Source organism: Vanessa tameamea, chromosome 12 (genome assembly GCF_037043105.1).
Source record: "Vanessa tameamea isolate UH-Manoa-2023 chromosome 12, ilVanTame1 primary haplotype, whole genome shotgun sequence".
In the NCBI taxonomy this organism is placed as follows: domain Eukaryota; kingdom Metazoa; phylum Arthropoda; class Insecta; order Lepidoptera; family Nymphalidae; genus Vanessa; species Vanessa tameamea.
Window position 1 is genome coordinate 8,135,286 of NC_087320.1, and position 15,239 is coordinate 8,150,524.

The 15,239-nt window shown below is 33.1% G+C and overlaps 2 protein-coding genes across 2 annotated transcripts in view; both read left to right on the forward strand.

Moving 5' to 3' along the window:
- Positions 1-15,239, forward strand: part of LOC113393051 (suppressor of lurcher protein 1-like) — a 308,266-nt gene that overhangs the window by 52,447 nt on the left and 240,580 nt on the right. The window lies entirely within an intron of this gene.
- The window catches only part of LOC113393049 (cadherin-99C), a 76,902-nt gene continuing 73,005 nt past the window's right edge, over positions 11,343-15,239 (forward strand). Inside the window, exon 1 of the mRNA XM_026629744.2 lies at positions 11,343-11,384. The gene's annotated coding sequence lies outside the window, so the exon portion shown is untranslated. The remainder of the gene's footprint in view (positions 11,385-15,239) is intronic.

Consider the following 15,239-nt stretch of genomic DNA (forward strand, 5'->3'; position numbering starts at 1 on the left):
TAGTTCGGAATGTAAATGATTTGCTCAGTAGTTATGCTCAGGTAACTAGGAAAAAACATGCGCTCATCACCGTTCGTATTACTTCAAAAATTTGACCACCTCACAAATATTGTTCTGGACTATATTTACCAAAAATCTCACCTGCACGATTTAGAAACAGGACATTAAAAATTAGCCTTATCGTGGCGGCAGGGTTTTGCTCTGTCCAGTCTGGACAGGTTCCACGCGCTCATCAAATATTCTACCGCCAAACAGCAATACTTAGCAATGTTGCGTTTCTGGTTTCAAGGATGAGTGAGGCAGTGTAACTACAGGCACAAGGGACACAACGTCTTGGTTTCCATGGTTAGTGCCGCATTGTCAAGGAATGGTTAATTTCTTTACAGCGCCAATGTTTATGTTTATACGCCTAACTTATCATTTGCCCTTCCGCCAACGTATATCATAAAAAAACCACAAATATGTTAGGGGTTTTTTATTTGATAATGCATAAATAAAGTCACATTAAACATTTAAAATCGATATAGTTTAGATAGAGTGTGTATTAAATATTTCTAGATATATCCACGTATCTTATTAGGGAGTTAAGTTCTGGTTCATATTTTATCAAAAGTGATCATTAGGTGCAAAATTATAATTCAAATTCAATTCAAATAAGGTGGTTACGCAAACCGAAACGGTTCTATGTTGCGTAACCTGTACAGAGATAAGCATCTTGTATCCGATGTACGATTTGCATATTGAGGTATGCTATCAGGACATTCTGTTTCTATAATGTTTTCTTAATAAGATTCTCATCTTTCCTATCTCGTTTTCCACTTATTATAATCTCGTGTGTGACGTAACAATTAATATAAGCCGAGTTACTGTTTTGCTTATAACGCAGATAGGTAAAGTCCCTCTATTAGTAAGAGGATTAAGATCTTATTCGACCATGCTTCTCCTTTGACTTGGTATACATGTCTGTTGGATTTTTGCGGAATTCTTGATGTTTCAGTGATGAGCTGAAATGGAATTATAAACAATATTAAAACGAATAAATAATCAATGAATCTTGCTTGAAAACGTTCATGTACCGATAATCTATATATATAAAAACGTACTACGGAAACCACTCACTGGTTAATCACGAAGGACGGATTTTACGAAACTCCACCCCTAAAAACGGGATTTGGAAGTTTGTGTTTTATAAATTTCGCGCTGGTAAAGGCGCAGTTTCAGCTAGTTAGCTTATTTATTTCAATTGGGTAAATGTAATTATATATATTATTATTTCTCGTTCCCCTTTTTTTAACATTTGAACTAATAACTTAAAGACGGATCTGAGGTATCTAGTGCTGTACCTAGCTACATGTTCAAAGGCACACCATCTGTTGCAATGTAAGTTTTAAGTCAGATGCCTTAAGAATTATCCACTTCACTACTCTCCGTTGGTTCCGTGTTAAACCTGAGACCGGTTTGTAGCGGCCCCTTTCTCGGAAGGCGTGAGTAACAGAGTGTATGACGGATTTGTTGCAAATAAATGCTTTATCAATATAATATGTTATTGAGTATGTTGATTTGATATGGTTTTAATATTTAAGAAGTGTATTTTATTTGTAAATGGAATTTCTTATTCCATTTTTGAATTAAAAATACAAAGACTTTTATCAGAACTTGATTGGCCGCTTTAGCTCTACCGAGTGGTTCTTTTATTCTATATTTAAATAATTTAAAGCAATAAAAAGAAAAAAGTAAACCAACAGTCGGTTAATGTCCCACCGCTGGTCAATGGCTACTTCTTATTTTTTAGAGGAATGTTTTATAATTACAAACATTTCAAAATTAAATTCTATGAAAACGAATGTTTAATTTAATATTACTATGATGAAAAATAATGATTCGAACCTTTAAACAATTCAGTTATCAAATAGCAGCATTAAAACAAAATATGACATTAAAATAGTAATATATACATTACATAAATCATTATTTAATTCATTTATTCTGTCACAAGTGCAACAAAATCCTTATGGTAATCTTCGTTATTGTACAAAGTTCGTTCGCCTCTAATTTAAATAGTATTTGTATTGGAATAGGCAAACAGTTGGATCATCTGTTTTAGGTATTCACATCCAGTCCCGACTACCGTGTAGCGTTACATTTGGAAACGTTCTTGAATTGCAAATGTTTCACGCGTCAATATAATCTCATATTATTTTATTAGCATTAGCAGCCTGTAAATTTCCCACTGGAGAAAGTTTGGAGCATATTCCACCACGCTGCTCCAATGCGGGTTGGTGGAATACACATGTGACAGAATTTCGTTGAAATTAGACACATGCAAGTTTCCTCACGATGTTTTCCTTCAGCGCCGAGCACGAGATGAATTATAAACACAAATTAAGCACATGAAAATTCAGTGGTGCCTGCCTGGGTTTGAACCAGAAATCATCGGTTAAGATGCACGCGTTCTAACCACTGGGCCATCTCGGCTCTATTTTATATTTTTTATTAAATATTTATGAACCATTAGTTGTCATCGGCGGCATTGCTCGCGTTTTAGGGGTTGCATGACAGGTGTTCGGCATAAAAAAACCCTTGTGGTTGAAGCTTGCGTTCTACCAAAATTCATTAAATTCAGTGCAGTGGTCTGACCGTGAAAGATCAAGAAACAACAAACAAAGGTATGATGTACGTTGCGATGATGATATCCCTTTTAACGATTTTGACTACGGCTTTACTCAACGGCAAAGCAAACTACAGTGGAGATATTATAATGCATAAAACTGTGAGCAATCACAGATGGACTGTCGTCCATGTATCTGGTTATCCCATGAACCGGAAATTTTTCACGACACGACTAACGGCTTTATTAGTATTACGAGGCAAGGTACATACATACATCCTTAACTCCTGTCCGCAACTGAGATTTTTTTGTCACAAAACTCTCAAACTTTTATTTGGCCCCATCTGGAATTAAACCTCAAAACTCAGGGATCTGACTTATAAGCTAAACATTAAATGAACAAGATAAAATTACGAAATTAGAGTTTTTCTTACAATAAAAGTAAATAGTACATAAAAAAATGATCTTGAATTGAGGCGCAGAGTTAATGACCTTAATAAATCTCAGTACGGATATTTTTCAATAGTCTGTGTAATGCATTTCGTAACATTAAACTGATCTGAACGATTAAGTAACAAAATAATGAAGACAATGTAAAATCGATAGAGATTTCAAAAAAGTAATAGTTATTTTAATTATTTTGTTCTTTTTGGTAATCCAAAGCGATTCCATATAAAAATATTAAATATTTAATGTAATTCCAAATAAGGGATTACGAATTCGTTTGAGTTTAAATATCTACACTACAGAAAGGCACGTGTTGAATGGGTTAATGTTGTGTTCGATTAACATAAAGTGTAAGAAAACTCAATCCGGCTACAATTATTGATGATTAAAGGTTGATTCAGACCGTTTCGAATTCAATTAGAAAAAAAGTTAACGCGCTGTGCGCGGTTACTGGAGATGCGAGCGTCTTGCTGTGCCATTGACCCAAAACAACTTTTTGTGCGTGTAACGGGACGGCACACTTGATTTCTTATTGACATTTAAGGTAATGGCTCTGTGAGGAAGTTTAGTAGACCAATTTGACAAGCTTGTCACTAAAATGCAGAAGAGATACCGAGATGTGATGCACATTTGACAAAGATTTGTGGTTGAGTCAATGATTTTGATCTAGTCGGTGGTTACATCGTTAAGTACTTGAGTAATCTACAAACATCGACATACCTCCATTGCTTTACTATGTTTGTATATCGTTACAGTAAGTGCAAAAGGTTGTAAGTAAAATTATGTTTACTTTACATCACTGCTAAGAAATTGATCTTTTCTTTGAAAATAGATAAGCAGACTGGGAAATGGATCACCTGACGGTATGATGTCCATAGAGTTATGTTATGTAACTTGTGACTTTACTCATATGGACATCTTTCAAATCGAAACACAGAAATATTAAGTATTATCATCAATTACCCATATGGGCTTGCAAACAGCCTTACCATTAAGAATTATTAAAATTCACAAACTATTACATTTTTTCCCTATGTTCTTTCCTTTACAATAAATAATTTTATTTGTTAGGGCTTCATCTACAAATGTTGCTTGTTGGAGATTAGTTAAACATTGCTGTTATTATTTCTTGTAAATGTTAAATCAATAACGACAGTCAGTGAGCGTCCTGAGTGAGGGCGCTCCGAGCAGGTGGATCCGCCAACATAACGAAATTGTTTGCATCCGTGTTCGCTCACAGACCGGACAGGCTCAAGGATATGGTCTAAAAGTTTAAGTTAAAATAGCCCGTATGTCTGTAACGTTGCTGCGATCATCGCGTGTTAATCCGTTTGTAAAGTATCTTCATGTCGTCGACTGCGGAAGTCTATGAAAATTTAGCCTGATCGCGTCCTGTACGTAGCCTTTGAACGGGCCGAAAACCCGACTCGCGGTGGATCGTAGCGTACCTGTATCCTTATCGAGACGCCATAACACCGGACCGTACCGAACGGCGTATAAATAGGAGTTTTTGGACCGCGACGATGACAGAAAATTCATTATTTCAAAAAATCACAGCGACATACGATGCTTTGAAGTTTAAAATGTAACTTAAAATAAAAAAAAACAAACATATTAATTAATCTTACATACGACCTCTTTCTACTAATGAGGGGTATAAAAAAACATAAACGAGCGTTGAGTGTAATTTTATTATGGCATGCCATTTCCCTTAGAGCTCGTTAGCTGCTATGAGCATAAATTATAGATAAATAGCAGATACGGCGGCTTCGCCCACTTGGAATTCAGTTGGTAACGAAAATTCAACAAGAACTAGTGTATAATCTTTAAGCCCCAACATTACCGCCGCAGAGGGTGAAAAACGACTATGTCAGTCTTTTGGGGTTCAAACTTGCTTCGTACCAAATTTTATAATAATCGTTTCAATGGTTTAGCCATGAAAGTATAGGTAAACATAACATCTTAGTTCCCAAAGGCCGTGGCACATTGGTGATGTAAGGAATGGTTAATATTGCTTGCAGCGCCAATTTCTACGAACGGTGGTGACCACTCTTCATCAAATGGCCCATTTGAACGTTCTACTTATATATAACAATAAAAATACATTTAAGTTTAACAGGGTATTTATTTTTGTGACATGGAAATGCATTATCTATTCACTATTGAGAGAAACAGTTTCATTTATAATTCCAGTTGAAAACCATCCATCATAAAAAGTTTTTGTACATTTCTATGTAAAGCAGCAATTAGACGGACGTATCTATTAAATCGCGATATAATCAATCCTTAAAAGTGATGTAAAAATATAATATAGAAATGTAGATGATTACTTCTAATAATAATAATTTACCGAGGGCGGTAGGCCTATCCCTTCGACGGATGATCCCAGCGAGTTTTTCAAGAAACATTTTTTTACACGTTAGTGTCAGGTACCAAAGCGGCCTCTTATACCCTCCTGTATATTGCCCATAGTGCTAAATATTGTCATATGCTCCGTAATTAGCTTTAGAAAATATTCTTATTAACTATTAACCAATAGCTTCCTATTGGTTAATGTACAAATTACATGTAATTATCTCGAAGATATTATTCTCGAATCGTACTAATATATGTCAAACAGTTATATAGATCAGACCCGTTATGTAAATATTAGAGTACCCCGTTTAAGATAGCAGATAAGTAAATAAATCTTATAGTTGGAAGCTAGATCATAGATATAAATAATTAGCTTCCCGCCGTCGGCAATTGTTCTAAGATTACTAAGGTGCATATGTACAAATCTCTTGCAACTAAATACTAGTGCAGTTCGCTAATTAGCAAATGAAAATAACGTTTACCTTATTTTATATATCAAAACTGGTTAGTAAATATAAGTTACATGAGACGTTCGAAATTCATTGAAAATAAAAAAATAAAATGAGAACAAACAGCCAATGTCAGTTAAAATCAAATTCGAAATTTAAATTCTTATCTGTGTTACAAATTCATACGCTATACTAATAACACAGAACCATAATTACATCGAACTCCATAGAGATTATATCATTTTCATAAAATGATTTCGAAGTATAAAAAGTCTTAAGGAACATTATTTAATGCAGCAAATTGAAATCTATGTCTACAAATTAGCAGAAATCCCCACGTCTAATATGTTAGGCGACCAACATACAGCCTGCTTCCACTCTATTGACATTATCTCATGGCTCAACGCCTCCTATCTCTAATCGCTTACATGGCGATAGGGAGATAGCGTACTGGTAACGTACAAGATACGTAAATGCGTGAATTCTAATTGAATATACCTTAGGTTTAATGCTTCAGTAATTGAATGAGAGTTGTGATCGGTCATAGATAAATTCATTTTAAATTTTTCGTTGAAAGTTTTGTATTTTTTTAAATTATGTTGATGGCAGCCCACTGGGTAGGAAGTAGGTACTACTGACACATCAGATATTGCACTGCCCAACAGCTGTATTTAGTATTGTCGTGTTCCGGTTTGAAGGGTGAGTGAGCCAGTGTAACTACAGGCTCAAGAGCCATAACATCTTAGTTCCCAAGGTTGGTGGTGCATTTTTGATGTGAAGAATGGTTATTATTTCTTACAGCGCCATTATCTATGGGCGGTGGTGACCACATACCATCGGGTGGCCCATTTGCTGGTCCGTCTACCTATATCATAAAAATAATGTTGTTTATATACATTTTTAAACAGAGATGACTTAATGCATAGGATTAATTAAAGATCGCGCAAATAATTTGTACAAATTGATACTAATTCAATAGTCGGAATCGTGAGGAATTATTTATAGGAAGGTTTTAAGATGTATTCATTTAATGGAACCCGTAAGTGGAGCGTAGATTAAACACCGAATCCCTCTACCTTAATAGGAGAGGAGACCTTTGCCCCCCAGAGGGACATTTACGGTTTGTTACTTATTAAGAGCATTACAATAACAACTGCCATTAGAACGGAGATAAATCCCGCCGTTTTGTGAGTAAAATCGCACAAACTAGCTACTAATGACAAACAAAATAAAAATATATATATGTGTGGGTGTCAATGTGTGTTTTTACATATGTTTTGTTGTTGTTGTAAAAAACTTCTTCGTGTTATTATAAGTATTTTTATTTTAAAGAAATATGTATTTGTTTTTATGTATGTGTGCGTTCATGTGTGTTTTTAAATGTGTTATATTGGTGTTATATGTATGTGTGAGGAAACATTTTGCCGTATTATTGTAAAACGAAAACTGCACTTCACTAAAACACAGTGTCCTCTCTGTTTAAATTGTGTTTTTTAATTTATTTAAAGGGCAACGGAAATAGGTATCAATTTTGTATCGTTTATTTTAACAAGACATTAATAATTTACTAAAAAACCGCACGTTATATATCAAGAAAGCAAGCTTTGCCACTATTTAAGGTCTTATAGATTAGTTTATAGATTAATCGCATGAGTTTTATGGTCTTAGTTAGATGGTTGTTGTAAGTACATTTATTACTCCGTACTTGAATAATTTTATGTCCAAATGTTATGGGAAATGAGGTAAAGCAAATAGTTTAAGCATACCTCGCATAATGCGGTAATTATTTGTATTTATAAGATAAGTATATAAATTTTGAATAATCAGTTTGACGTTTATTACGTATCCATTTAGGTATTTATAGAAAAACAAATCTTGTTGTATTAAATGTATAATTTTCGAAGAGCGATGTTGCGTGTAAAACTTACTCTTACAGTATTTTAATCTCTTGTTTTTGTTATTTTTTATTATTATACAAATAGTATATTATAATTTATGCTGTTACATACACAGCATAAATTTGACTGCGTTTACATTTTAATAAAATAATATTTATTGGATGTAGATAATTGTTTACAAAATTTCATAAATAAATAATAACTTAATATAGATAGTCAAAGTAAAATTCACCATGTATTCGAAAAATAAAATTCCCTGACCTAAGAAGAACAGGCGAAAGAAACTCAATTGTTTTCTAAATTCGATTTTTGAAATTATGTTTGTCAAATAGGCAGAAGGCGTTTGTTCCACAAGCGTTATTAAAATCGTTTTTAAAATATTATACTATTTATAATATGTGGTTTATCTATCTAATAGTGAACACATTTCAACGTCTCGTCTGTGTCATGACAATAAATCACGTAAACCCTTACATATCATCTTCATATATAATGGCATGTCATCACCGCTTTTACATAAGCACGACGCTGACCCGCAGAAATTAAACCCAACTAACGATTCAAAAAACAACATTAAGTTTTGTGTAAATATATTTAAAGTCTATTTTGCAATGTTGTAAATATTTCAAGTGTCTTATTTGATTTTGTTTTAAAAAGGTGAAGTCATTGGACATGATAATATATAATGTATGCAATATTCTTTACGTCATATCACTGTTTGAATTATGCGTTTATATTATCAAATTTATCTGTTTCTATATCTATGATTGTTAACCAAGAACATGATATTCATGCTTGTTTCGTCAATAGCCTAAATTTATAGTGGGTGGAATTGCTCAGCTCAGCTACTAAAAATCTTCCACGAAAGATGCTTCATTTTCTGGATTTAATTTTTTGTATATTGTCTCGTTCAATTTTTAGTTAGACATTACTAAAAAAAATTTTTTTATGATACTGTAGGCGGACGAGCAAATTGGCCACCTGATAGTAAGTGGTCACCACCGCGCATAGATAATGGCGTTGTAAGAAATATTAACCATTCCTTACATAACCAAAGCGCAACCAAACTTGGGAACCAAGATGTTACGTCCTTTGTGCCTGTAGTTACACTGGCTCACTCACCCTTTAAACCGGAACACAACAATACTGAGTACTGCTGTTTAGCGGTAGAATATCTGATGAGTGGGTGGTACCTACCCAGACGGGCTTGCACAAAGCCCTACCACCAAGTACTAAAAAAATGTTTCCTAATTTATTATTAAAACAGCACTAACTCAATACCCGGCGTTGCAATTGCTTTAAAATAGAAAATAATGTCTCACACAAATTACGTTTAATTATTTTGCGTCACCGAATGTATATATTGTGTCACGACGATCTGTTGAACGGCATAAAGTTGATGCACCACCATCTATCGGCAAGTTTAAAAATAGGGATTGCATAAAGTCTTTTTCCAGGAAAAACACATTTGTACCAACTTTCACGCTAATCGGTCACGTTGATGTCCATGAATATCAAACATATAACAATAAAGTACATTTTTATGTATAAGATAACAATCTTTGTTATTATTTTGTTGATGCAATGTTATGCTATCTGTACTTTGAATCTTACGTTCCATAATTATGATGTTTTCCTGGTATATTTATCTGGTATGAAAAGAATTAAGGTCTAAAAAATAAGATAAAAACACCGATTGCTTATAAACAGAGAACAAATTAAACAAAATTGCACCCATTCGTCTGTCATAGAAGACGAGAATATATTTCGTTTCGTAATAGGCGTTGTTATTTACGCAAGGAATAAACGTTAGACAAAACGCGCAATTCCCACTTTGAGCATGAACATCCTTATAATTTTAATAACGAAATCACGATCGTGGGAGAACATTTAAGCATTTAGAACTCAAAATGCGAACAGTCACGTTATACATTCGTCAAGCTCCAAGCCTAATTTTCTTCCTGCTTATGAGACTATTTGTCAAGGAACGCGAAGGGTATAATGTGAAGCAACAATGAACATTATAACTATCTTCATGAATGTGATGTTTTCTATTTCCTCATCTTCTTAATTTTATAATGAAGTAAGTATATGAGGTAGATTATTTAGAATAATAAAATGCAAATCACAAGTTTTGTGAAGATTGGTGGATTTAATCCTTGTTTTGAAGGTCAGTTTTTTTAATTAGCTTGTACCAAGTGATACTTTTTTGGGAAGACTTTATCTTATGTTTTAGTAAACCCAGCTAAAGACAGTTAATAAATGAATTACATTTGTTAGAAAATATTTAAACAGAAATGTATCGGCATTCGTTTTAGGATTGTAGCAGATCACTTTGAAGTTTAACAAAGGAGTAAAATATATCATATTATAATATAGATATCGGAAGAGGGCACGTGAATGATCGGCGCACCCAATCTTAATATTTTGCTAAATAACTTCAAAACGGTCTTTAACATATTTAGTCGTTCCGTATAGAATAGTTAACATTTGTTTGCGTTAGTCACGTAGTTGCGATCACGAATCCACGATTAAGAATCTCGTATAATTTTGCAACTAGGTGTGCCTTGCGTTTACTTTTTTGTCCATACCTTATCATTTGTCGTAAACCTTGACATTTAATATTTCCATTTAAAAAGAAACATATGATGTCATATTATATGCATATGTGAAAGGAAAATAAAACGTCGCCTTTTGGTATTTATTTGCACTTTAAAAGGTTTTCGACGTTGAATAATTGTTATAAATTAACTTCATTCAAAATTTCTACTCGGTTTTTATGTAAGTATGTTTGGTAAAACGTGACAAGCACGATAAAAAATTGACCGTAAAAGTTCCTTTGACGAATCTCTTTATGAATTGACGTTCATACAATTTGTACAATAATACAAAAGACGGTACACCTACAAAGGTGTTTTTCGACGCAGATAGTATCTGATATTCCAGTATTAAATTATTACGAATCACTTTGAAAGGAAATAGTGTAGCGCAAAAATATTTCCATCCTCAACGTGATCCAATACACCATAAGAGCAAAATGTCGATTTACGTCATTCCCATCCCTTTATAGCTTATAATAGTACCGCACGTGTCTAATATGCTGCGTTCATTGACTCTGCATTAGATTCACATGGGCAATTGGATAATTTATTGATATCATATTCGTTATTTAAATGGTATGGATGTCGCGTCGGTGTAAAAAAGTAATTCCTTCGAATACGTCAAATATTTTTAATAGGAAATTGTTAAGTGCAATAGCAATATAATGTAGGATTTTAACTTTCAGGTTAACATAAAGACATAATAGCTCCTTGTAATTAATTATAATCCAGTATCTAAATCAGGATTGGTTGAAACCAGTACAACTTCGGACTAGTCGGAGAGTTATATTGATAATTCCGGAATATAAACGACATTAAATTTTTTATTTTTTTTTATCATCAATGACATAAAGTCTGCGTAATGATGCGTAATCCTAATGTTTTTGTCACGCGATCATATTTTCTTTGTTTTATAATACCTCAACTTTATAATATAATTTATCTCCCGTATATTATTCTAATATATATCTTTTCTTATTTCCAGACATAAATGACGTTGAAGTTATGAAGAATAGATTGCTTTCAGGTAAGTCCACAAACGAAATACATTGTGCAAACAGCTGTGCCATAACGTATACAATGGAGTTATTCTGGCATTAATCGACAATCTATTATCGATGTCTGCTCCGTTAGTGAAGTGATGGGTGTGGCTTAGCTTTGAATTAGTCTATCAGCCTACACATTTTATAAAGATTAAATTAATCAATACATATTGACACGTGCAATGATTTACTGCTTAACATTATCTTGCTAAAACGAGAGATTTGGAGCATATTAAGAAACAAGGCACTGGTTTAACGAACTAATTTAATTCATGGATTATATTATTAATTATTACAAAAAATGATGTTCCTATAATACGTTCAAATTAAATATTCATGTTCGTTCAATAAGATTCAGATGATTGTTATGCTGTAAGCTTATAGTTCGCATGCTGTCTGAATACTGAGTTTAGTAATGTCGCAAATACGCCCAGTTTCAACACACTTGTTTAAAATGACAACGTAGACGCACTTTATCGTGCACTCTGAAAATTCTACCTAATATTTATCAGTTATAAATCAATTCACTGAACTGTTATTTAAATACGATAGTAGAATTAGCGAACAGATACGTCAAATGTTTTAGTTGTTCTAATTCGTGTACTATCAGTTTTGTTTGTGTGGACTTCGGACTCGTGATTTCGGACACAGAGGAATCTATGTGTATACTTTACTGTTGCTGTTGTGACTGTTGATTCAGCACATTAAACTATTTTGAATTTTATTACTTCCATTTAAATTAATTTGTATGTAATGTGAAACAATAATTTCTTTAACTTAGAGATCCTTTTGAATTTAAGTGATAACAATTATTTCATTTTAATCATATATAAAAACACAAATAAGTATCCATTCGCTGTTTAAAACAGTCTGTTAGATTGTTTGTGGGGCTAGAAATACCGCCTGGAGCCCCCTGGCTAACAATACGAGTTTTGTAATGTAGACCAGATCTCGAAGCGAACTTGCGTCAGTTTCATAACCTTAAAGAAAAAAAATCATGTAACCTTTTCTACTTCTAAAACGTCTAATTCATAAATAAAATATCGAATGTTCTCACGTATTTAATTCTGTCTATTATGCTGTTTTAGTTAAATTGCCTCATTGACTACCAAATAACTATAGACCACACGTAATTCTGCACGCTACTTTGAAATCGCATTAAGTAAATCTTTTACCGAACACGAACCTTTGGCTAATAAGGTCTTTTACAGTTTCAAAAGGCTCACCGAATGTATTTGTAAGAAAACAGGTGACATTATTTATTATAGAAGCCTTTCTATTTAACAATTTATGCATTTAAATTAATATGCCTTTCATTGGATTGTATTAAGAAAAAAATTGAGTACAAGTAACACCGTGAGTTACACAAGATTTATAATAACTAGAAGCCGTTCTAAACAAACAATGCATTTACACGTTCGTTTGAAGTGCATGTTTGAAATATTTGCCCGTATGTTTCGTATTTCAAGCAACTAACGGTATTTTGTTGGCCTCGTTTGAGGTGATAATGTTTCTCTAACCGATTGTTGATTAGAGTAAGGAGCAAGAGGACGTACCGTAAATTATAGGTTCGATGAATTTGATGTTTAAAATCGATTGCCCATCAAGAAAATTACAGATTGTAACTCCGACGGAATACGTTATAAATATATCATTTTAACACTTTTATACATGTAGGTATATCTCTTAAGGTATTCTATTATATATAACTAACTTTACTTTAATGAAAGGATACATGTCAAATGAGTATTTTTTTTAAATAATAAGGTCCTACTTGTTATTTTTATGTAAAGTTTTAAGGCTTTGAGTATCATCGTCTCATCACAAATTTTACCGCCAAATAAAAATGCTTTATATAGTTTGGTTCCGGTTTGAAGGGCGAGTGAACCAGTGTAACTAAAGGCACAAGGCACTTAACAGCGAAGTTTCTAAGGATGGTGGGCGCATCAACAATATGTGAGATGGTTAATATTTACGATGTCTATGAGCAGTGGTGACCACTTACATTCAGGTGGCCCATTTCTAGTCTACCTTACCTTTACTTTACCTGAGGTTCAAACTCAGGAAAGCACCACTGCGTGTTCATGAGGAAACATCGTTAGGAAACCTGCACGTGTCTAATATTCATAAAATTTTGCCACATGTGTATCTACCAATCCGCATTGGAGCAGCGTATTGGAATAAGCTCCAAAACCTTCTTAAAGGAACGTTACTTTAATTTTTTATTTTACTTTGAGTTAAAGTGAATTCTAATACTGTTTCAATATCAAAACTCACCAGATCGTAGTACGTTGTTTATTTAGCATTTAAATCTAAATACATATATCGTTATTGTTCAAGCCATGTCGTTTGTTAGTCAACATACATTCTATCTTTGTCTTGGTCACTATCATCAATTCTCTTAGTTGTCGTCCTACATCTTTGCTCTTATACTAACAGCTTGTTTATATCGTAGCAGATTCGTTAAAAGGGCCGGTCCTGTTTTTATTAGTTCCCTTTTTTTTTCGTTAACAAAAACTCGAATGAGATATTACTCGTGATGACATCGACTTTAAGAATTCGCAGAATTTAATCAATAGAATGCACTACTGATTAAAGAACATGATTGTTCTTAAGTTACTCAATTGTAGTAAATATTAATAGGTCATTACACTAAAGACACGAGCGCGGCGTAAATGAAAACAATAACAAACTATTAATAAAAAGTTCATAAACACATATTATGTTATAATGTTTTATTAATTCGGTTATTTCGACTTAAATATGAAATTACCAAGTTACAAAGCAAAATAAAATTTCATCTTTGAGATGAGCTGTTTTTGTTTTTAATATAATATTATTTTTAATAAAATCTTCGTATTCGTAATGGGCGGTGGGTTTTGTACAGTTATAAATTTATAGTCGTTAATTGCACGTTCTAGCCGCGTCTCTTTATTTCCAATCGACCAGTCTTTTTAATTAATGTTTTAATTACTTTGTTAAATAAAGTGTGAGAGTTCGATTCTTATCTTATCATAGTGTATGATACATATTATAACTCTATAAATGAGTCTAGTAGATGTCTATACAATATTGATTGATTTGATTTATTAAATTTAGAATGCGTTTAAATGTGTTTTGACGTGAAGCGTCTTAGTGGTTTTATAAGTGTTTACTTTACATTAACCATTCATCTCATGTTCTTTTACCAGCAAATAGATAGTGATGGAACCTGTTTCAAAATGCTGTTAACTATTGACTCAATAGAGGATTGTGGCAAGTTGTATCGCACTTATCCTTAAAGCATTATAGTGGCGGGATTACACTGGCTGTCAAATCTGTGTTCAAGGTTCGCATCGCATAGGAAGACATGTCATAACAATTGTAATATTTGTTAAATTGTAATTAATTTTCTGTACCAAAGAATGTGCTGTACAATCTTTAATTCTTGTATTATACATACATATAAAGCATTGATAGAATAGTTAGCAATTGTCACAACAGAATTCCACATAATATATCAGTTTTTAATCTCCGTAATAAAATACATGTTATAGTCAAAAGTCTATCTTAGTCAAAAATACCCTACCTCCTCTACGTTATCCTGAATACGCTTGAGATGACACAAAATTAACCTACAACATTAGCCAAAAGTATTCATGGCCGAATTACTAGATGTATGTAATTTTGACTGAAAAGTGTTTTGACTGTAACATACATGGTATAATTTATTACGATCAGGAATCGTAAGTACAAGACAACCGCTATATTTAAGTTCGATGTCCGAAGCACGTACGAATTATGAGTCATCGTTGAATGAACAGTTTTTACTACGTCTTTTTGCGTATACGATTTGGGCT